The sequence below is a fragment of the Chroicocephalus ridibundus genome, chromosome 1 (genome assembly GCF_963924245.1).
Source record: "Chroicocephalus ridibundus chromosome 1, bChrRid1.1, whole genome shotgun sequence".
Classification (NCBI taxonomy): domain Eukaryota; kingdom Metazoa; phylum Chordata; class Aves; order Charadriiformes; family Laridae; genus Chroicocephalus; species Chroicocephalus ridibundus.
The window spans coordinates 107656073-107682094 of record NC_086284.1 but is presented as its reverse complement, the minus strand read 5'-3'; positions in this window follow the sequence as shown (position 1 = coordinate 107682094).

The window sequence follows — 26022 nt, the reverse complement described above, 5'->3', positions numbered from 1 at the left end:
GCTCAGAGGGTTGTGATTAGGGGCAGAGAGTCTAGTTGGAGGTCAGTGACGAGTGGTGTTCCCCAGGGGTCAGTACTGGGTCCAGTCCTGTTCAATATATTCATCAATGACCTGGATGAGGGGATAGAGTGCACCCTCAGCAAGTTTGCTGATGACACCAAGCTGGGTGGGGTGGCTGACACACCGGAAGGCTGTGCCACCGTATAGAGAGACCTGGACAGGTTGGAGATCTGGGCAGAGAGAAACCTTATGAAATTCAATAAAGGCAAGTGTAGGGTGCTGCACCTGGGGAGGAACAACCCCATGCACCAGGACAGGTTGGGGGCTGACCTGCTGGAGAGCAGCTCTGTGGAAAGAGACCTGGGAGTCCTGGTGGACAACAGGATGACCATAAGTCAGCAATGTGCCCTTGTGGCCAAGAAGGCCAATGGCATCCTGGGGTGCATCAAGAAGAATGCGGCCAGCAGGTCAAGGGAGGTCATCCTCCCCCTCTACTCTGCCTTGGTGAGGCCGCACCTGGAGTACTGTGTCCAGTTCTGGGCTCCCCGGTTCAAGAGGGACAGGGAACTGCTGGAAAGGGTGCAGCAGAGAGCTACCAAGATGATTAGGGGACTGGAACCCCTCTCTTACGAAGAAAGGCTGAGGGATTTGGGTCTCTTCAGTCTGGAAAAAAGACGTCTGAGGGGTGACCTTATCAACACTTATAAACACTTAAAGGGTGGGTGTCAGGAGGATGGGGCCAGGCTCTTTTCAGTGGTGCCCGGGGACAGGACAAGAGGTAATGGGCACAAACTTGAACATAGGAAGTTCCACCTAAACATGAGGAGGAACTTCTTTACCCTGAGGGTGGCAGAGCACTGGAACAGGCTGCCCAGAGAGGTGGTGGAGTCTCCATCTCTGGAGACATTCAAAACCCGCCTGGACACATTCCTGTGTAACCAGCTGTAGGTGACCCTGCTCTGTCAGGGGGGTTGGACTAGATGATCTCCAGAGGTCCCTTCCAACCCTATGATTCTATGGCTGACAACCAGCATGAAAACAAATCAAATGTGAAATAAGCTCATTATAGTAACTATAGATATGCAGAGAAATAGACTTTAAAACATATAAAGTCCCAAAAGAGATCTAACGGGCTAAGTGAAAACCCTTCTGAAACACAAGTTCTTCGGACAGTCAAAATCTGAACTTCTAGATCAGAACAGTCTTGACATAAGTCGAGAAGGCTTATTTTCTGTTAAGGATATTTTATTTTTTTTTTATATTGCCTTTTTTTCTTTACCCAGAAATTAAGTTCAAAGTCTTATGGAGATGGAATAATAAAATCCATTGATCAGCACTGGAAAAATCAACATGAAAACAGAGGCATTAAAATCCACACCTAAATCCTGTTCAGCATGGGTGAGACTATACTCAGCTACATCCCATGCATTCAAATACCATGCAGGACAAATCATAGAATCAGAATGGTTTGGGTTGAAAGGGACCTTAAAGATCATCTAGTTCCAACGTGCCTGCCATGGGCAGGGACACCTCCCACTAGAAAATATAACATATACCCAATGCAATAAGATGAAAGCATTAATTGAAGAACCACAGCAAGAGTGGACTGCAGTGACCCAAGAGATGAGGGTGGCTGCAGTATTGGCATAGGCCATACTCTCACCACCAGCACCTGGGCAAGGGTTAGTGACAGAAAGCAGAGCGTCCCCCCAACCACACGGTGACCACAACACAAATGCAAACTGACAAAGCAGGTCCAGCTGGAAAGACCAGTGAGTGAGACAGGTCTGTCTGTGAGGCCGAAGCTCAAAGAGGGCTCCTGTGTTCCTGGGAAGGAGTATGAAGGAGGTCTCAAATGGGGCACTTAAGGCAATATAGGACTGGTGGTACGCTCATGGCTGATATCGCTTGATGTATGCATTTGTGTTACGTATTTGAAGTAACCCTTAAAGAAGCATATATAATTCTGTGTTCGTGTGTGTATATATATTTGTAGTTGTAAATGATTCTTACATATGATTGTTGTATGTTCTTATCATATTCTATATGTATTATATGTATATATCCCCTTATAAGATTTGAAGAAAGTTTGGATTTTTCTGCCTGTACCTTAAGGTAGACATATCGGTTTAGAAAAATATTATATACATCAGAGAAAGTCCCTGAAGAAGAAAGCGATATCATTTTGGAAAATACATCAAATTACAGGTACATTCAAGGTACTTTCTTTCTCCTGAATTTTTTGAAGATGCAGTTACGTGGCAGCTTTCTCACACAAAATGGTGGAAGAACTTTTGGTGTTACATATATTGTACAGCTATTATATATGAAGTTCTATAAGTTATTCTCTGCAGTTTAAAGGTTCCTTCGCACGACAATCATTCTTTATTAAAGAATTAGCATGTATTTCCATTACGAGTAGTGGAAGTTAAAAATAAAATTCCCCTTGGAGACATCTCTATTGTCATTCAAGGAGTACTTATCCAGGGTTACAATTTTACATTTTAACTATTGCAGATCATTTGCAAAACACATGGGGAGCAGATTTGACATGCATTAGATCAATGTACGGTTAATGCGAGAAAATATAGGCCAACGCGAGGCTGTTTTTCAGGAAAACAAATTGTTTTCAGTGGAGCTGATTTATGAAGTGGACCACGATGAAATTTGGGAAAAGCAATTGCGGTACAGACTAATGATGTTAAGTTCCATTAGTGTCATATATCAAGTCAGTGTTTATCAAACCATGTCTCAGTCTAAGACAAATTATTGCAGATTTTTGCAAAATGATAGAAAAAATCCAAAAGAAGAAAAACATTTATAGGTGAGTGGAAGGTAGAGAAAAATACTCTAACATTTGAAAAAGAAGTGATAGGCTATTTCTTACACGAACATGATGAGAGACTTAAAAGCAGGAATAGAAATATTTTCAAATGCATTTACTTTAGATGGAATATTTTTTATGTAACAAATTAAGAATAATAAATTTAACTCTGGAAAATGTTGATTTCAGTTGTAATCACAGTTGTAAAAGTTATGCAAGTAGATAATATCTACATAGTACTACACTGACAGTACATGTTACTAGTACATGACAAAATAACATTATGATTATGTGACGAATTAAGTGGAAAGCTTCCTTTATTAGACTTTAGGAAGAACCTAAAACATGTTGTGAATCACCTGGAGCTATTAGGGCAGTATGAGTAACTTCGTTGTTCTCTTCCCTTCCCCAGAATTCTAAATCCTTCTTATGTGATTTATGAACAATAATTTATTTTCTTTTTTACCTTGGTACTTCAGTATTATTACTTCTATCAAAAGCATTTTACCACTTTTTTTTTTTTTTCAGAGAGATACACCCTTTTAGAAAGTTGATTAATATGAAATGCTCAGGCCTCACACTAACAGTGCTCAGTTTCGCATCTCTTACTTGCAAGGAATCCACTTTCACGTGAATGAATTCAAGCCTATTGATATGAATTTTGCTCAAGTCTGAGATTTAATTAATGCCCTTAATTAACTTATAGGAACTCGAATTAAACTCTGTGAAATATCTTCCTTCCTACCATTTTTCAATTAATTAATTTCAATTAAGTTTTTACAGACAAAAGAGAATTGGGGCTGAAGTTAGTAAGTGGTGATAAACATTAAAATGGGAGTTTGTAAGGCAAGTATTTGAATGATATATAGAATTACCGTTCAGTGTTTATTCTTAATATTTTTTTGCAGAAGATAAATCTGGGGCTTTATCAGCTGCACAGAAATGATACATGAAGGGACAAACTGGAAGAAGGTGGCAAATATCTGGCAAACTAATTCAAAACCATGATTACCTTTTTCTAGTTGAAGCTAGAGTAATAAAGAAAGAAAGCAAGCTACCAAATTTGATTGAATTAATTGAAGAGCGGGTTTCAAATATATATTAAAAATATATAGTATATACAATATAATGTATAGTGAGAGAACTCAACACTAGAAGCTGACTTTAGATAAGTTCTGTTGCAACTAAATCATATCCTTGGTTGCCTCAAAACAAACTGTACAGACTGCTGTGCATAAACACATATTCTAGATATTATCTCAAGAATTAATATCTCTCATACATGTTTCACTAAGGCTTTTATTCAAAAAGATTGTAAAAACAGCTTTATTAAATCTTTCTAAAACGTATCTTCAAATGATGATGTTCTTTTTCCCTGACCCAACAAAATGAAGGGTTATTTTTTCATGGCTGTCATATAGTAAAGATACATTTTAAGAAGATGCCCTGGTGAGGAAAGGATGGCTTGCACGTAACTACAATACTAAAGCTGAATATTTGGAACAGTTCCTTCTTTTTAACTTTATGTCAAAGAACCTACAGTGTCAATCTTGTTGTGTTTTTTTTTTTTTCCTCCAGAATCTATTTTCAATAAAATAGCTACATTTTTTGTATCTCTTTATTCAAGGTTATCGCAAGGTAGAAAATCTGTAATAGCAGAAATTCAATTAGGGTTATTTTTTTTGTGTGTTATCAATATTGATTGTTGTTTACTGTGTCTTTCTAGGGCTTTGCATAACTGTTCGGTTAGCATTAACATTAATGAAAAGTCTTTTAACAAGCAATCGATACTTGGTTCTCCACAATATCCTTCAACTGCCTATTGTTTATTTTATTAGAAATGTCATTTTCATTCTTGACTATACCAAACTATTTAATAATTAATTATGATTATCATTTTTTTGTCTGTACAAATCTTTAATGGCATAAAAAACTCCCTTGTGCTTTGAAAACATAAAGCATTATTGTTATTTGACAATATCATTAAAATTTCTTGATAGATATTTCTAATGTCTTCGCCTTCAAGAAAGAGAACCAAGCTGAAATTTCTTTCTGTTTGCTGGCTAATTCCTTCACACTCATTGTAAACTTTCGCCTTTGGAACTGCATTGAACTCCTAATGAGTGTACTCTGTTACTGGTAGTAACAAGAGTATTAGCATGACCACAGTCCCTGTTGTCTGTCAAGGAACACAGATGTTCAGGAAAAGGCATGCCTCGGCTCCTCCACCTCTAGCCTGGTGCAGATGAAGTTCCCCATCATAGCAGTTCATTTACCCCAGCTGCATCAGTTTCCTGCAAGGATCTCCAACACTAGGTGATGAAGGAGATGCCCCATCCTCATAAACTGTGACTCCACCCACGTCCACCTGAGGAACTGCTCACCTCTTCATATTTGTACTCACTGCTGTATTCTAACCTGGTATTTTTCTTATGGCCGGTCCAACCCCTGAATGGGTTTCTGCTGGTGGTGTTGACAGGCTGAAAAGCAAGGAGTTAGTGTTTTATGCTGCAGCAAGTTATGTCCAGTTAGCTGATTGGCATTATTTTTGATCACCTGTCTATTCATAACTTCTTCAATGAAGGTACTTGCCACTGGTAGAGACAGTTATATTCATATTGACAAAGTCAGAAGAAACTATTGCTGCACACTGCGATGGAGCCGAGAACTTAAATGTAGGTCAATATGGATCCATAATGAAATAGGCAGTATTGAAAAAGAAGAATTTATCAATCTGTGAACAAAGTGCGGTTTTCCTAATTTTTTTTCACACTGTCTTGGCTATAAACCTATTTGTGAATGTATGTGTCCTATAATTTTTTTCACTGTAACAGTAGACAGCAGCAGAGATTCTTTAACTAACCTTAGTGTACCAGTTAAATCCAATTTGGGCTACGCGGTAGTAATATGTGAGTTTTTCCAGTCATTATAGAATCAGGGTTGATCTGTAATCTCTTTGTCTGGAACCAGCACTGAAATGTGTGATGAATACTTTTTAGGATAGCACTAAAATTACTGTAGTGGTCTCTTTGTAATATTCTTTTCATGATTAGATTTTCATTTTCCCTCTGAAATTCTAAGCAATATATAATGGTATGACTCAGTAGAAAGATATACCTGCATCTGTAAAAATTAATAGATTTTTAGTTTATAAGGAAAAAATTTGACCATGTAATTTTCATATCAAGCACACATATCTGCAGGTGATGATAGATTTTCTTCTTTAGAAAGACATTTACAGTTGATTTAAAGATAACTTCTGGCAGACTGCATCTCTAGATATTTTTCCCCAAGTGACTCATTACCTTCTTTCTTCATGAAATAAAGATGTTTGTCTTTTTCCAACCATTACAAAAAATGCCAAGACAAGAGAGCCCCAGGTGATGGTACACCAAAGGAACAATTTTCTGCTGAGCTGCAATTCTCTATGAACTTGAAGACACACTTTAAGAATCCCACTAAAACGAAGAATTTTCTATGAAAGCTGTCACCTTAGATTTCCTCATTTTCCTTCTAGGTTAATTTATTCTTGAATGTTCCTAGTCATATATTTTCTTTTTTCATCCTCACATCTTAGCTGTTATTACTATACAGTTTTGCACAGAGGATTTCTTTGCAATATGATTCACCAATGTTTAAAGATGGATCAGGGTTGACACATTTTGGAAACTTGTAAAGATTTCTATATGAATTCTTTTTTCAAGGCAACTTCTTTGTCTTTTAATACTTAGCAATCTTGGTAATTTGATAAATAATCAATAACTACAAAAAATAATAAAATAAAAAAAATAGACTTACACTTCAGTATATGCTAAATTATTTACTGCAGCTTTTTCAGAAAAATAAATAAATAAAAAAATAAAATAAATAAATAAATTGTGTATGTATGTGCCTGTATGTGGTTACACAAATTTTGGCATTTGTTTTAAGTGCATCTTGAACTACAGAAGCAGACAAAAACCTGTCTAATACAAGTACTGTTGTAATAACACATACGAAATATTGAATGTAGTTGTTGCTGAGAGATTATACATCTGCTTTACAGATTACAATTTGGGAAGCACTAGTTATGATTCAATGTTCTTGCAGTGGGTTGACCCCTCTCTCAAAGGCTTTAATGCATAATTCTGGTGGGTTTTTTTAATTGACTAGGTTAAAATTATTAAAAAAAAACACCTGTGTGCAGTTACATCTCTGTTTCAAAGAGAACAAATGATCCCATGCAAAACATGTTTTGAATGGAATAATTTGAAAGGAGTAAAAACAGAATTGCTCTTTAAACTAACTGGACCTAAATTACATACAAGTAGACCAAAATTGCTGTATCCAGGCGTCATTTAAATGCTTCTGAATGCCGGAATAAATATTCAAATACTGCTTTGCTCAAATGACTAATTAACTAGACATGTTATAAAACGAAATTCTACCTAAATTTTCTAGAGGAAAGATTGAAGAAAGGGTTAATTTCAAAGTTTGTTAGACCTCATTTGTGATTGAGATGCAAAACTGGGTAGTGAACATCTGCAGAAAGATGCTTATGAAATGCCAGCACTCTATATTGTAAACTAACCCTTTGTCAGTTGCTTCGCGTTGCCCATCACAAATTCCCATCCATTTATACTTTACATCCATTCTCACAAAAACCTGTTCTGCTTTTTTTTTTTTTTTCCCCAAAGGAAATACTGATTATTCCTACGAAGAAGAGCACTGACATTTGAAAGTGATTTGAAATACAGCATGTTCCTTGATAAACTGAGAGATGTAGGCTGTGACGATGGTGATAATTTCGTTAATGTATGTTTTGTAGAAACAACATGCTAAACTAAGAGCATATATATGTGAATAAAGCATTTCTAAAACTACCACTGCCTATTAACTGGCAGATCTACCTCTGTAATTCAAGCTGAAGAAACTCATTGTCATCTCGAGATCCTGGATTCAGTCCCCATGAGAGAATATCTCAGCCAAATGTTGAATTCAGAGTTAAACGCTCCTGTTTTGAAACATTAAATATACAACATTTCTTGGGACAAGGTGGTTTTGTTTTTTTCTCCAGCATTTGAGGATGTGATCTTTTGCCACTGAAACACATAAGACGCTGCAGTGAAAAGGTATTGCAATGAAGAAACCTTTAATTTGTCAAATGTAATGCCATAGATTAAGGAATATTTTCTTATTCTTCTAGTATTTAGAAATATATAGTATAACTTATTGGAAATTGGAAGAAAAATCCTGTCACCTATACAATTATTAAAAAGTAGGTATAGACTTTGATTCTCATTTTAAAACATTGCACCTAGGTGTACACAATTATCTTAGCTTTAGTGGCAGGTGTTTAATATAACGTAAAAGAAATTATCAAGTTAACTTCAAAAAGACTAGTAATAGGTTCACAAATCGCTTCTCAGTGAAGACAAATAATTATAAATTTTAAGAAGCATACTGTTGAATTGACACAATTGTAATGATATCTCTGTAGGTGGCTTATATCATGCACTGTTTTATATGCTACTGGGAGCATAATGACAGCATTTGCACAATAGGCCTACGCAAGGATGAGGTAGCATAATTGCAGCATCACTGAAGCATGAATACAGACTAATTAACAAAATTGGAACTGCTGCACTCATGCTCTCATTTCATCTATCTTATTTCATTTACTTTTACATGCTGTTGTGGTCACAGAATTGCTGTGTTTGTTGTCTGAATATTGCAGATAATATTGTCCATTTGCTGCCTCCGTCTTCCTGTTAACTTTGAATGTCTCAGTAGCACAAGCAGGACTCCATTTCTCTCCTCTACTAGCACTAGAGTGCTCTCCTCTACTAGTTTACTTCAAGTTATGCCATGGAAGGTCCATTTTGCCTTGCGTATGCAGCCTATCTGTATGTACGCATAAATATGTATACACACACATCTCTATATGCACACACATCTAAATATGTACATATCTCTATATAACCCTTTTCCATGTTTTGCTATTGGCCTGGTGATACTATACAGCCTATGCCTGTATGTGTATGTACATATGCATGTATATACTTATACACAAAAACTCTACATGAATCACAAACTGTCTTCTGCATGTTTATACCCACACAGAGTTAAGCCAATAAGGCAATATGCAAGGATAAGTACAGAAAAAAAATAGCCTCTAGGAAATTTAATTAACTAGATGAAAGTTACGACAGACATTTGGAAAAAAAACAACAAATATTCTGTGTTAAGAAGAAATGGTGATGCACAAAACAGGTGGCACACAATTTCTGCTCATGCTGTGGTAGAAGAAAAATGTTTGCTGTTGATACTGTTTCTGCAGATGAAAATTCTGGAAAAAAAAATCCTAGAGAATGGCATTGCTTATCAGTAGGTGGAGTGTCACATCAATCTCTAGATAGGTCATTTATTATCAACCTGGGGAAAAAGTTCAAACAAGGATCTAAACATTCAAAAGTACATTCCTAGAGTTCAGTTATTCTTTAACATACGGAGTGCAAGAGGTGCTAAGCAGGATGTGTAAGGGCTAAGGAATATACATTCTACCGAAGAACAACTTCTTGATTTTTTTCAACAAACAGTAAACTGGCACCAAAATCATTGCCAGATTTCTCATCTGCCTTGTGGAATGTGAATCTGCATCATCAGCAGTCAGTAAAACTGCAGTAATTTGTTGTATGCATTTCAGGTTTCAGCAGAGACATCAGCTTTCACTGCTCTGAAGGAATTCATCAGCTCTAGGCGCCAGCCTAGACTTGAGCTATCTCGGTCTTTTGGAGTTTCCTGCCTGAAACCTTCTTGAGTGAAAGAAACCACTCACTAACCTCTGCAACATTTTGGCAACAAACTGGGTCAAGAGAAAGTTGATTCTTAGGGTGTAAATGTTAAAAATATAAAGAAGGTAAAGAAGAATTTGGGATAAAACAAAGAAAAAACAAACATAGCAGGAGAACCATAAATGTTTTTAAAGTACCAGATTAATAGCAACAATAAGGAAATCATTACAGCCTGTTGAATATGTCAAAAAATACTGATCTGGGGAAGGAAAAATGCTTCCCAAAGGTGGGAAGTAGGTGATGTTTCCCACTGAAGGTATAGGACAAAAGAATTCTCTTTAAATTAGGGAGGGTTTTTTAAAACTCTTGAATTTATACAGCTTAATTTACACTGACTGAAGAAAAATAAAATGAAACAGCCACAACTGAAGAAAATAATCTTACATGGAAGATCTGTTTCATAAATCTATGTAATTACTATTGTGTTGTCTCAAGTGGTTGGAAGAAACAAGCAGAACCTACCATTTTCGCATTAGTGATGCTAATGAATCCAACCACAGCAACACTGCAACTGCAAAAGGCACCCTTCAACATCACTGAATATTCAATTCAATTAATAACATCATTATGCATGTTTTAACTCTGCTAATATTAATTGTTAATGATCATCATAATGTATGGGAAAGAAGGGTAGTTACACCACATGAAATGCTTCTGGCATTGAACAGCGTGGGTAGTCGTGCAGAGACATCCCAAGTAACAACGCTGGGCTATCGCACAGGCATCGCACACAGTAAGTCTTGGTTGGATCGTCTGCTCTAGTGTTTGCCACGGGTTAACCATTGCTACACATCAATTTTTGCACTCTTGACTTGCAGCATCTATGCTTTTGTGCTGTATATCCCTGCTGTTGGATTCTTCCTCCTGCTCCTAGAACCAGATTACATTGCAAGTTGCAGAACAGGGGAGGGCAAGATCGAATTACTTTGCCTGATAAATTTCAGATGCTTTGCATGGGATTAATTCTGGGTTTTCTAGAAGACACTCTGTAGTTTTTCTCATTCTGGATTTCAATCATTTGTTCTGAGAACCTTAGATCATACAAAGTCTTCTGTTTTAACTTTTTTTTTTACTTTTATGCTTAAAAATCTATTTTTTTTTACATCTCCTTTTACATGAAATCCACTCTCTAATAAAATGCATACATTAAATCATATATTCTGTATTATCCTCTTACTGCAACTATGAAAAATATCTGCTTTAGAACCAGTTGTTGCTGGAAATAAAGACTCTCTTCCTTTCTGCCATCAGTATTGGTCATCAATTGCTTACAGACACAGTATAAAGCTTCCTTTAACTTTTTCTAGCACTCTATCATACATTGAAATTGGTTTGGATATGATGAACCTTTTGAATCTCTATTATTCCATTCTAGCAATATTTCACTGAATGTTCTACCCATGATAATCTATGTTCAGAAATCACCAAGCATGATTAAGTCCCACCGCGATTAGTGATAAGATGTGTTTGATCAGCAGTGTAATGAAACTTTTGTAAACAATCACACACTCACTAGAAAAGAACTGAAAGTCTTTCTCTTCATTTTTACATAAACTACAGAAATAATTTCCAAGCAAAAAGTGAATGAGCAGAAGTGACTTTACACTTGTAGCTAGGAGAGTCCACGACAATACTTTTGAAAAGATTAGTTATAAGTGCTTGAGAATAGGCTCAAGAGGTAAATATTTTCCATTTTATTAATTATTGTATATACGTGCCCAACTGGAATTAAAATATTTTTCTTAATTTCTTATAGAAAATAATATATATATAGATATACCATGTTAGATATATCTAGCTAACATTATAGATAAACCTCTATCATGTTAATGTTGTTACTCTGCATTAAAATATGTTAAAATTGTGACACAAAAGTTATTAACCTGGACTTATAAAGAAAAATAATTAACGATGAAAAATACATCACTATGTGTCAGTAAAAATGAATCAAATTTTTAAAAACCACTAGTTAAACAATTCTTACGTTCACTGCTGTTTTTTTAGGACACTAAAATGTTGTTTCATCTATCAATGTCACTTCTGAAGCAAGAGGTACCAGTAGGACAATATTTTCTTAGTAGTAAAGGCTAAATGATCTTGGACTATTCAGATCTTTAAAAACAAGTAAGGGGCAAATGACTATTTTACCTTTGAAAAGTCAAGACAGTGGATAATTCAGCACTGCTCTGAACAACTCCATGAGGACTGCATACTTCTAAAACCCCGGCTATTCGTTCCAAAACTCATTAATTTAGGTTGGATCACTGGTTAGTGTGACGGGTTGACTCAAGCCAGCAGCTAAGCACCGCACAATTGTTAAGCACAACAGAGCTGCTCAATCAATCCCCCCTCCAGTGGGACAGAACAAAGAGAATAGGAACAGCAGAAGTGAGAGAACGGGTTGGTTTAGATAAAGACCGTTTAATGAGTGAAGGAAAGAGAAGGGAAAAAAATAGGCAATGCAAACGCAATCTCTTACCATCTCCCACAAGCAGACTGATGCCCGGCCAGTCTCTGAGCAATAGCTGCCTCCCAGACCAGCCTCTCCTCCTCCTTTTTTTATTGCTGAGTGTGATGCTGTATGGCATGGAATATCTGTTTGATCACTTTGGGTCAGCTGTAGAGGTTATCTTCCCTCCCAACCTCTTGCCCATTCCCAGTCTGCTCCCTGGGAAGGGGGCAGAGCAAGTAACAGAGAAGGCCTTGATTCTGCACAAGAACTGTCCAGCAATAGAAAGAACATCTGTATGTAATCAACCCTGTTTTGGTCACAAATCCAAAACACAGCACCATTGGGGCTGCTGTGAAGGAAATGAACTCCATCACAGCCATACTCATATGTACTACCATTACAGAGAAAACTGGTTTCAATTATAGCCCTTTTAATGAGAATAATTGCTGCTAAAAATACAGGATAATTTTTTAATCATGGCTGGCTGTTTAAAAAAAAAGCGCACAAAAATTAGAACACAGCATATGTTTCTAGATAAAATAGGAAATACATTTGGAATTTCTGAAACTGTCACAAACACATTTTTCATGCCTTTTTAAAAGACTGTTCCCTACATCACTATTATATTCTTGATTTGCAGTTCTTATAGGTGAGAATGTCTGAGTTAGAAACCTTCAGTGATTTGTTCTTCCAAGTACAGCAGCAGTGAAAGAAAAAGAGTGAAGCAGAAAGTACAAATTCCTATTGAACAATGAGAATTGTGCTGCATGTGTAAGGCTGGCAAATGGCATGATAATTCTGTTTCAAAGAATATTATCAGTGTTTGCTACAAAAAAATGATCAGCTAAATTTCCTCAGTACTCAGTCTGTGGAAAAGAGCATTCAGCTTTTTCTGACATCTTGATCAAACAGCAAGTGCTCCCTTCAAAGCAATGAAGCAGAAAATCCAAATGACCCATAATCAATATCTACATAGCGTTATTCCCTCACCTAAAGATAAGTCATTTCCTAATCAGTAGAACAAACAACCAAAACAAAAATGCAGACCAGCAACACTACAAGTCAGGATGAGCAAGACAAAACAATAATACTTCTGTCACTGTGACAGAACTATCACAGCATAGTGAAACGCAGTAAGACTGTGTCAGACTTACAAACCATATGTGAAAATCTCCAAGGAAAAGATACAGTCTTAACTCAGAGCGATACCTGGACACTCAAGAAGACAAAAGAATGACTAAGACAAGCAGTTTACCATATAGCGAACTGTCTCACCCTCGCCCCCCACAAAAAAAACCAAAAACAAACAAAAAAAAACCACCACTGAAAAACCCACAAAGAAACCAAAAGAAAAACATGAAAGTTATTGTCTTCCTAATGGGAGCCATGAAAGACTTATGTTTACGTTTATGAATAAAATTCTCTATGATTATGAAGACATACACCATTGTCAACTCACTTAATTTGCATAGTAAAGGTTTGTACTAGATTACAGTCATCACCTACAACCTGAACGAGGGCATACCTGTAAATAACAATGCAAGGGCCCATTTGAATCTGATATGTCACTAAAATAGCCTGCAAGGTGAATGGGATCTTACTATCTAGAACAAGAAGTTAACTGAGATAAAAATCAGTGGTAAGGGATTTAATCTCCCCTATAAAACAGAGTTCTTTTATAAAGGAAACTGAGTAATGGCAAAATAAAGTCCCCAGGCAAATTCTAATCTCTACTGAACTACATTATGTGAAGGTCAATCAGTAAGGAAGGGTGGAAATAGAACTGTGGTCTATAGGGGCACAGAGAAACTGCTACAATATACTTGAAAAAGGTGATCTGAAGTTGCAGCAAGCAATTTAGGTCACAGCAGTGGAAGAGAAAAACTTGACTCGAAGAAGCAGCTATAACTCACAGTAAGAACCATTATGGATAAGTCCAGTAATTTCATGAATGCACTGTTTGAATATGCATTTCAATGTCTATTTTTTCAAAAAAATTAATTGATAAAAATCAAATGATGCATCCAAGAAAATAAACCATATGGCTCCTAGTTTATAACCCAATAGCATCAGAAATACGAAATGCAAGTGTAGCATGTGAATAAAGCATTATTATTATCTTCCCAGTGTTATCTCTGTGAACTATCTCCATCTCTCATAAATACTGTTCCACAGCTCCTCTTCTAAGAGATTTTCATGAATCACTAGAGGTTTAGCCTGATTCTCTTGGTTACTGTACATGCCAGCTATCGTTCTACAGCAAATCCCAATGGATATGACACCTACATAGGAATACCACAATCAGAAACAATCAGTTAACACTTAGCGTTTATGCTTCCTCTCTAACTTGAGATTGACATTTTTCCTTGGAAGTTAACAAGATTGACCTTATGGTGGCAACCTTCCCCCCCACACACCCTAAGATAAAGGAAAACCCCATGTCTCTCCCCACAACCACTTACTTTATCTTTAGAGCTTCTTTTTCAAGTATCGAAGCTTTTTTGTTCACAGTTGCTTAGGCAAATTACCCCTCAACCCTGAAGATATCCTTCCCCAGTCCTATATTATATGCCAAATACTGCTTCTCCATGGACAATCCCCAAGAAATCAACACGAACATTGCCCACCAGAAAAAGTATCTACTGTAATTATCTGTATGATGGAACAAATCTTCAGGAACTGGCTCTGTAAGAGTTTTGTAGAACAAGTAGTACCATAGCAATCAGCTGAGGAGAGGAACCTCAGTTGTATATACACTAACAATTACCAAACCAAAATTTTCCATTCTTGACACAAATGCTAATGCTGTGAGACACTTTCCCTAAATTTACTTAGCTGCTGACACAAGATGACAACTACCAGAAAATATGTAAAAATTAACTGTATTTTCCCAATACATACCAGTCTTCACGTGACGGAATGTTTAATGTATTTGTCTAAATTCATGGTCAATAGGACTACAATATCTCTAAAAGAAGAGCTATCTACGTTGCTACCAGATTAGTCCAAAAATAAGTGGAGGCTTCAGGTAGTGTAAGTCATTCATTGCTTCAATAGCGCTCATTTTGACTTCGCTATCATTTTTGTATGGCAAGAGTTAAATTCTTCAGGAGACCATTAGAAGACAGTAGGTTCGTAAATTACTAAGTTTTGAAGTTATTAGGACAACTATTTTTTTACTCCCGCATTGCTTTTTCATCAGAGTAATAACTAACATGCTGTAGTTCTCAAAATAAGTTCATGGCATTCATGGGAAATAATAAAACCATAGCTGTATGAGGTTTTAGGATGCCAAACCACAAGTATTTAGACCAATACCATGCAGGCACTCTTTGATTTCGAAGAAGAAATTTAGTCTAGTGTTGGACGTGAGAAATTCAGCCCTGAACACTCACACAGTGTTAACACAGAGTGAGTATATACATTGGGCTGCCTACATTCACAAGCATTCCCTTCATTGCAGTTCAATACAGATATTTTAAAATATTATTTTAAAGTATGTTCATATTGCTTTGCAAGCCAATCATCTTTGAAAGTACCAATATGCAGCACATCACCTTACAGTCAGTTCTCAGTCTACTGATCACTCCAGCTCCATCTAATTAAACACGTGTGCAATTGTTCCACCAATATACCATCCTCTGTCTGTCTCCCAGGCATCTTAGCTAAAAAGAGTACAGAATGACTAGGTCATTCAGCGTAATACAAATATAAGTAACAAAAAGACTATTAACCTTCTAGTTGTTGGGAAAAAGTCTCAAGCAAGCAATAGCAGTATTCAAATTGCTTAAAAGTTACAGAAATTTTGTACTTAGTAGGTTTATTGAATAAGTCTCTTACTGTTCTCTGCTACTCAGTACTACATACATAATACATCAAATCTTCTATTTGGAGTACATTTCTCCTAAACAAATACCAAATATTTAATGTTAATGTTCTAGATGACAAGGTGATAGTGCCAAAATATACTGCTAGTTTCTACTAGTCCTTTTCCATAGCAGGATTAACAAAATAATTGTTCTTCACATATCCATGAGACACCTTTTTCCCTGTTTATGAATTATAAACATCAAGGTGGGAGATTTTTAGAGGATATGCATGTTTTTAAGATACTAAACAGACATAAGCAATGTTATTGTGGTGTTTTAAAATTAATAAATTATTATATTATCTGTTTAGTCACCACTATACACCACAGACTTTACTGTCCTAAATAAAGGTAATGTTTTCAAATGAAATCCCAAATCACAAACAATTCCATGTCTTTTTTTATTATTATTTATTTCTTTTCAGGCACTTTTTAGCATCATTTTCACATTTTTTTCACCTAATAGAACTTTATGCTTTTTGTTGTGAAGGGGAGAAAAACAGGCCTCACTGTGAAAAAGTTTAAATCTTGCAGCGCAATGTGTTCAGATATTTTGCAATGTATAGCAGTTGCTGTTCCGTGCAATGTAACAATAAAAAATCAAAATAACTAAATAAGCTAGAAAATACAAAGTTTTCTCCGACCCCTCCTTTTTCCTTTTTTTTCTTTTTCTTTTTTTTTGTTAAATTCTGTCTTTTGCTACCAAGAGCAGCATTTTGAAACTATCCTTTAATGCCATTATATAAGGCACTTTGGGATCTTTCCTAAGCTAGGTTTCTACCTCAACCTCTAATTTCAAGCATGAATTATGAGCACGTCCCCAATACAGAATTTTTAAATCTGTTCTGGTTTTACACAGAAAGTCCTGTCTCAGCTTAGGGATATAAAAGCACAAACTAGGTCACAAAAAAAATATATAAAACAATGTCTTTGCAAAGAATTCCCAGTCAAAACCCCTTGCACTGTAGGCACCAATCTCCAAAGTGCCTTAAACTGAAACATCATCACAAAGTTATATTCTCTCACTGCATACCACAGAGTATCAAACATATGTGATAATATAATCAATTACCTTTACTGCTCCGATACCACATAATAAAATGAATGGGATAAAGAGAGTGAAAAAACATGGGAAGATATATTTTATACAGTTAAAGACACTAATAACGGAAATGGTGCCACCCACACCCTTTGCAATGATGTGATGAGTTTATAATAGTAGTCATAAGAGAATAAATCTCAGCAAGGGAGAATTAGTCACAAATTTAGTTAATTCAATCTCTGTATTTTCAATGAACAGAAGTCACTTTGTGACCTAACAGCAAGGTGCAGTGGTGACTTGCAGGTAAGAATGGTAAAGACAGCAGCAATGGCCTGTGAATGGGTAGCCTCCGTGAAGAACAGCACATTTCCAGAGAAGGAAAGTGGAGGGAAGACAGACACCATGTGGTGGTTGAGCCCACCTGGCAGCTGAGCCCCACCCAGCTGCTTGATCACTCCCCCACCAACAAGATGGGGCAGAGAATCACAAGGGTAGAAGTGAGAAAACTTGTGGATTGAGGTGAAGAGAGGTAAGACAAACATAACAGCTTAAATGTGATTTAGTAGAAGATACTAAAGGTTTTGAGGCTACCTTTGCCTTTGAAAAAGTTTAAAAAAAGTTTACCATAAATATATTTTAGGTAGAAAAGTAATGCTTTAAGAAGAAAACTATAATGTATAAAATATTACGAAATATTTATAGCTGTTAAGACGTCTTCTGGATCCTGAAACACTTAAAGGCAGATTCATACAGTAAGCATGTAATGCTACACCTTGCTTTATTTGTTCTTAAAGAGTAAAATTGTCCAAGATTTTCTGCATAATCCTTTAAACCCAAGATAATTTTTTTTGGCAGGGTATGAGATATGTGAAAGTGCTATCTTTGCTGCTGGAAATCTTGGATCAGAAGAAATTTGAATTTTACATTATTTAGCATCCGTTTGTACTCTAGTAGTCCGACACGGCATGGTCAGAAGGATTGTGGGTGCTGGTCCTTCTCCTCTCTGTCTTCTAAGAAGGAAGTGAAAGCCAATCAAACAAAGATACACTTTCAGTGATGGCTAGACCACAGCAGACATCAAGATGGACTGCACTACAACCTTCCAGATGGAAATTTTGCTTCCCCCTTTTTCTTTTTTTTTTTTTTTTTTTTTTTTTTTTTTTAACTACGGACCAGCAGGATGCAGGGCTGCTTGTTTGGCTAGTTTGTGGTAAGCAGGCTCATTGCTTTTATAGGATATTTCTGAAGTGGCACTTGGCTTGCTCTAGCTCACTTTTTGTTTGCCTATTTTTTAGTTTAATTGCTGAACTTAAAAAATAATTTATACAGTCTTTCTGATAGAATGACTTACTTCCACAGTTAGTTGCACATATCCCCCTAAAGCAAGGCAAAAAAAGTCTTCTTAGTGCCTAAGACTAGATGGAAGAATCATGGAATTATAGAATCATTTAGGTTGAAAAAGTCCTTTAAGACCATCATGTCCAACTCTTAACCTAATAGTGACAAGTCCACTACTAAACTATGTGCCTCAGCACCACATCTACACATCTTTTAAATACCCCCAGGGATGGTGACTCAACCACTTCCCTGGGCAGCCTGTTCCAATGCTTGACAACCCTTTTGGTGAAGAAATGTTTCCTAATATCCAATCTAAGTGTTCCCTGGCACGCCACAACTTGAGGCCGTTTCCTCTCATCCTGTTGGGAGAAGAGACCGACCCCCATCTCGCTACAACCTCCTTTCAGGTAGTTGTAGAGTGTAATAAGGTCTCTCCTCAGCCTTTTTTCTCCAGGCTAAACAACCCCAGTTCCCTCAGCCACTCCTCATAAGACTCGTATTCTAGACCACTCACCAGCTTTGTTGCCCTTCTCTGGATTAGATGATGCTAGGTCGTGGGCAAACCTGTATTCAGGCATTTCAGACATTAAAGATGTTTTTTATTATTATTTCTGACACGTTTTAGATACATCAGTCTATGTTCTACATCAGTGATACATTATATCACCCAAAACACTATGATGCAACATGACAAAATTGAATTAAATATTTTTTGCCTCATGTAATTTATAATTTCTTTAAATAAACACGAAGAGGAAAGATCACTGCTTTAAAATTAAATTACTTCAGAAAAAATACAGGCACGGAAAACCAAATCAGTTTGGCGTGGTTTCATATGTATAAATTCTTTTTCTTCTTTGAGAACGTGACTGGATGTAATTTTTTTAAGCGCACAGAGAACATAAAGCTGAGCAGTTGCTCAGAAGCATTATAACAGCTATCATATTTCCACTAGTGTTAGTTTAATGTACTGTACTGCAAAATTCAGAACTCTAAACGGCATAAGAAAAACTCTTGGCAGTTCAAGTTCAACAGTCCTATGCAAATGTGCGTGCTAAAAAACATCAGTTTGCTGTATGCTGCTGATGCATGAGATATGAAGTCCTGCATTCCTATCATCTCACTGACCATGTTTTCAGTTGCATTCAGTTTTTGAATGTTCCTTTTGCTAAACTGGATTTTTAAAAGCAAACTATAATCCTGACCTATTGTGTTTAACAATAACAGTAAACATATTTTTCCTTTTTTGCTGCTTTTTACATTTCCTGTTTTTGAAAAAAAATTATGACAAATCATTTTACAGTACGACTGAATAATTTTCTTTTTATTTCTAGCCACTACAGCAAAACTGATTAATTACGTCCTTTGCTGTCGTAAATCAGTATAATTCCTTGGCCTTCTCATGGAGTTATGCAGGATGTACACTGAAAGAGGTGTCTCCATAAACTTGCAGACACGTAGTTAATTAATTAGGACAGCTGAAAAAAGTTACATTATTCTAAGCCCTCTCGCTGCTCAAATTTGCATCATTTTCAGCTAAACGGTGTATTTGAAACCACAGACCGTAGAAACCACATGAATGAAAAACTACGTAAACAAGCTAATATAAAACAAAACACAAAAAATACCTTCTTTGTGCAGCATTTCTTTGATAGAGAAGAAGAGAGAGGTAGAAGAGATAGGAAGAGACATGAAGACTCAGGCAGAGCAGAGAGTAGAGCATCGTTTTTTTCTTGTGGTGGGGACTTAATCGCTTAGGTTCTTCTCTAAGAAGGTAAACCTTCATACTCTTCCTCCTGTGTTTTAAAAGAAATACTGGATCTGGGAAGCAATTATTTGCACTCGCACCCCAGAAGATGACTTGAATGTCCCACCCTAACCTGTGATTTCACTCCATCATCCAGGCATGCACAAGCTACAAGCTGAAACATCTAGGCTGGCCTGTGGTCCTTTGTTGAGTTAGCCAAAATTAGTCTGTACAAAACTTGTTGCTTTGTATAAATGTCATGTCAGAGTCAGAATCAGAAATAAACCATATACTTTTCTATAACCTGGACAATTGCTATTAGTTGGGTTGTCTGTCTTCCACATGACTGTTGCTAGAGTAAGATACTGAAAAGGACATACAAATGGAGGATAAACAACACAATCCAAGCTATACTTCCATTTAAAATAAATAAAATTCTTTAAAAGGAGGGAAACAAGACTTTTCTTTCTGTTAGGGTGACATCTAAGTTTACAAAAATAAATGGAAGAAAGACTGTTTAGGATAGAAGCAAGTCATAAGCACATTTATTTTTGTTTTTCCATCTTTTTAGTTTACCTAAGAATAACATGATTTTGAACCTTTAGCCAGTAGCATTGCTTGGTGGTCATAACATAGGAAACTTTTACCCCCATCTCTATGGAAAATGTGGCAGTAAGTCTGAAAGTCATGACAAGATGGAAGGCTAAACTACCTCATTTCAGTCTACAGGACTAGGAAGAATTTATGCAGACAAAAGTGGACTAAATGACCTAACTTTCTTGTCCATGAAATAGCTTCTACATGTTATACATCATTTCACTCATTACTAATGTGCAGACAGTTTAGTAAAGCAACATGGCATCTAAGTAATACCGAGAAGTGCTCTATAAATGAGCAAGTTATAGTAGTGAAGGAGAATTTTCTATTGAAAATACAGATTATGTGGTGGTGAGTTAACCTTGGTAAAGAGACAAATGCCCATCCAGCCACTCACTCGCCCTCTTAAGCAGGACAGGGCAGAGAATAGGATAAGAGGCTCATGGGACGAGATAAAGAGAAGTAGATTGATTACCAACAGACTCAACTTAGGGAAAATGAATTTAGTTTATTGCCAATTAAAATAGATTTGGGTAGTGAGAAACAAGATAAACAGACAAGATAAAAATAAACATTAAAATAACACCTTTTCTCCCCTCTTTCCCACTGCCAACTTCACTTGCCAAGAACTGAGGCTATCCTTATGATTTTCAGTGATGCGATGGAGAGTTCAGTCCCCGAGGACTACTGAGCTTTAAACTATAGTGGGACCCTTAAATCCACTGCAGCACTTTTGTAAATTTAGGCCTGAAACTTCTCAGCCAGCTTTCAGATTTCACTGTTTTTTTGGTTTTTTTCATTCTGGAAAGTTCTGTTAGCTGGAAACAAGTAGAGCAAGTAAGGAATTTTTGGGAAGATAGACCTTCCTCAGACATAAGTTTGGTGTAATCATGAGCAGAACAGGTGAGAAAAATTCACAGAGAAGCACAAACAGAACTAGTCTATTAAAGGATTTAAAAAGGGGGAGACAGGATTATTTGAAATAAGAATATGAAGTAGCATGGTGAATTAATTTCCTTAAATTTTATATATCTGTATACTAATGCAAAACAAATTGGGACTATATACTAACACAAAAAAAAATGGGTAATAAACAGAAGGAGATGAAAGAGTAAATTTGTCATCAAAGCTGATACTTAATGTGCCCAACATGTTTACCCAGATAAATATATGACTAGATTATTATTTTTAAAGGGCAGAACTTTTTCATGAAGGACAGAATGGGGAGAAAAGAGTTTCATTAAAAACCAAAAGATGCATATTTACTTTGTGGTTCAAAATATTTGGGGACACTGACTGAAAACTGTGAGTGCTGTGATCTGTGATAGAAAACAAATCAAGAAGATTTGGTCATTGTAAGAAATTGTAAGAGTTATTTAAAGCACATAATCTGGGGATAAGGAAGATTTTAACTGCCCAGATATCAACAAAAAGGGGAATACAGGACATCCATGACATTTATTTTATTTTATTGATAACAATTTTAATGTACAAAGTGAAGAAAGAAACTCTAAGAGAAGTGCTTCAAGATTGAAAGCTAGTAAAAAGGAGTATGTGGAATGCAATCTGAGTGAGAGTGAATACAAAATAACACAAAACACAACTTTAAGTAATGGAAGAGAAACATAACAAAATAAAAAAAAATGTACTTCAAAGAAGGAGAGTGCAATAAATCAGAGAATTGGTAGAAAATGATCTGTGGGAAATAAATGTAACTTCTGCAGTTCTTCATTGCAGTACACGCACAAGCTTTGTTCCCCTAGATTCTGCATGACTACTTCAATTTGAGACCAAATCTACCTGCACAGAAAAAGTAAGTCAGTCAGAGAGCTCAGTGATCTATGTCTCCTTCTCAAAAACAGCTAATCAAGCCATCTAATGTATTAGATAAAATATTAATGAGAAGCATTTAAAAGAAATGCACAAACACGGAAAGTCTGAGGACAGCTGGTCCTGCTTTGGAGTTGGAGAAGGATGATATTATTTCCTGTGATGCCTTCAAGCTCTCCTTGCCATATTTTAAAACGTAGATTCTTGAAGAGAAAGAAAAATATAGAAGCTATCCTGAAGTAAATGTTCTGCATTAAAAAAAAAAAAAAGGAAATCTTCATAAGGTCCTCCTCAAGCTAAGGATATTGTGGTAGATATCTGGCTTCTTATACATAAAGATTGTAAACTAACATTTTATATATGTATGCAATATCCATTTCTTACCGTTACTTTACACTAACTGAACAGATCCATGTTTAGTTCCTTAGCGATCATGTATTTGTCTTTTAATGCTTTATCATCTATAGAGCTTTGCTGAGAATTTGTTTTATCTAAATCTTTTAGAGGCAAAACCTCCAAATGCTGAGCTCCCTAATGCTTAGAGACAATTATGCAAACATGTGGCCTCATGGCTCCTAAGGAGATTAGACAAGAACTACTTAAAATGCATGATAATCTGTCACTACACAATAATCCATATATTCTTGCATAGATATGCAAAAGTGAAAGGATCTAACCATGCTCTTAAAATTCTTGAAATGGCAGAAATAATGACTGAAGATGCATACAAAAATCAGTCTTTCCAATTTTAAAATTAGCCTCCCAAGTTAACTCACATTGGTTTTGGAACTGGACTTCTCTGCAGATGGTTGACTGGTAAACACTGATAAATTGCAGTCACAAATTTCAGATTAGAAATTATGTTAATGTGTACATTTTCTTATGCTCCCTTCTATAACCCACTTAAAGTAAGAACACATACATCTTCAGGCAATTAGTTCTTTCAGAACTTTTGGGGTTTTTTTAAGTCTTCATAAGGTCTACTTATTAAGCAGTAGTCAGCAAGTGAGCCAGCAGATACTTAGTTAGTCAGAAGAAATCACTGAAAAAACAAGTATGGGCAATAGTTGGACAAAGCTCAAAAGCTTTGAGATAAACAGACCCAGCTGAGGAAAGAAGAGAAAACGAGCTCTACGGAAGATAGAAGAAGGTGAAGTTTTATGGTTCCATACTGAAAGCTACATCAGTAAAACCTACATTCAAATTCCATGACTTGTTTTCATGAGAAAGCTTATAATGAGAACAGCAAATGGTAAACATGAATCAATTTTCATGGTTAGGAAGAAACAAACTATTTATTCCCCTATCTTTCATGCTGGTTTCTTGGATGACATACAGTCACTCAGGAATTTCTACTTAACTCCATGGCCCAGCTTGTGTGAAGCTAAGCGCAAGTATTTGCAGGATCCAGGGAAAAAATCATATGCAAAATTATTGAAAAAAAGAATGCAAGTATGCCTATGGGAATTAGTTTAATAAGCGAGGAGTACGTATAGGGATTTTGAAGAGGGATTTTTTTTTGAGGAGGTTCTTTTTTCCAGATTGTAGTTTCCTAATTGTAATACGATTTTAAAAACTGACACTGGAATATGATTACTATGGATCCTACTTATTATTTTAAAATCGTGATTGTTTTAAAATATGCTTTGCATTAATAAATTTGCAAACCAAAGCAGTAATGAAGTACAAGCTACAGAATTATGTTGTTTGGGTTTTTTTTCTTTGCCTATATGGGGATGATGGATAACCTTATTTCTTGTGACTTTGTTTTCACTGTGTCTCTCTGAATAAATGCTGAACACCATAATAAATTCACATCATATTTGCAGAACCCCTGTCTGAGAGTGAAGGTCACTTGGATATGAAACTACCAACAATTTCCAGAAAGGCACTCTCTATCTCTATTGTCTGGATGCCAATTAAACTGAAATATATCAATTAGTTTATGTAGAATATGGATCCGTGCTAATCTGGTACAGAAACAAACATCTGCTTTCTGATGTACAGCTTTATGAAAGGAGTCAATTCACATTGCAGAAATATTTTTCATACTCAGTTTACACTGTGCTTTTCTTTGGCATGCCACTACATTAACCTTTTAGTCTTATCAGTGAGCACTAAAAGTGTTGCATCCATTAATAACAAATAAAACCATTTGTCCTTCACTGTCAAGTAAATAATGTAGGATCACCTTGAATGCATGAAATGACTACCTTCTTACGACTCAGCCATAAGTCTGGATTATTCATTATACATACAGAAATGTACTTGTTTATGAAATCCTAACATGATATTTGACATTACACTATATCGTGAAAGCCCTTACCTTGCCCTAATTTTAAGAAATAATCCTTTAGGTTGAAATGCCATGGAAATACAACTTAGATCTAAGAAGAAAAGTGTTTTAAAAGAATAAGTAATTATAAAATGAAACTTTACTGCAATATACAAAACAAAACACAAACCAACACAGACATGGTGAGGCAGAAAGTGTGTTCTCCATCCATATCAGTTAGCCTTTAAAAACAAAATCAAGAAAAGACTTTTAGAGTCAAAACATATGCAGTGCTCCCACACTCTTCATTGTAAATACAAGAACTTTCAAATTAGGCATACCTTAGCTCTTGTTTACTGAAGATTCCTAATTACACAACATGCCAGAATTGAAATGAAGTAGATTTTCTAATTTTAGGTCCTGTATAGATCCATAGCAAGACATGCAGGTGGGGTATGATGTGAGATATGAGATGGGATTTTAATTGATTTAGACATAAGAGTTCAATCATGATCTTGGCGATCTCAATGCTATATACACAGTGATGGCATGAGGTTCTGGAAGGTGGGAGATACAACTTGGAAAGATCTATGCATTATCGTAGAATCACAGAATCATAGAATCATTTAGGTTGTAAAAGACCCTTGGGATCATCGAGTCCAACCACCAACCCCACTCTACAAAGTTCTCCCTTACACCATATCCTTAGCACCACATCCCTTAACACCACATCTAAACAAGTCTTAAACACATTCAGGGATGGTGACTCCACCACCTCCCTGGGCAGCCTATTCCAGTGTCTAACCACTCTTTCTGTGAAGAATTTTTTCCTAAAAAATTATGAGTCTTTCTGTGCTTATATTAAAAGTCAGAAATCATCTATATGTGATCTACAATGCTGTTGAAAGTCAACTTTCTACACATCTCTTGGCTTGGTTCCCTGTATAGTGAAACATGGTCTGTATGTCTGGAGAACACGCTAAAATCGAAGTCCTACAAAAAAAGCACTATTGCAAGAGATTTTGAGAAAGAGATGGAATCTAAAATAAACAAATAGACAAATAAATAAAACCCAGTCACCCAGTCAGCTCTTAGCAATTTATGTACGTACACAGTTTTAAGCACGTATCTGTCCTGAATCCCTCCATGACTGAATAGGCTTGTGATAGAGAAGCCTCAAAACAACAGATCAATAAGCAAATGTATAATTTTTACA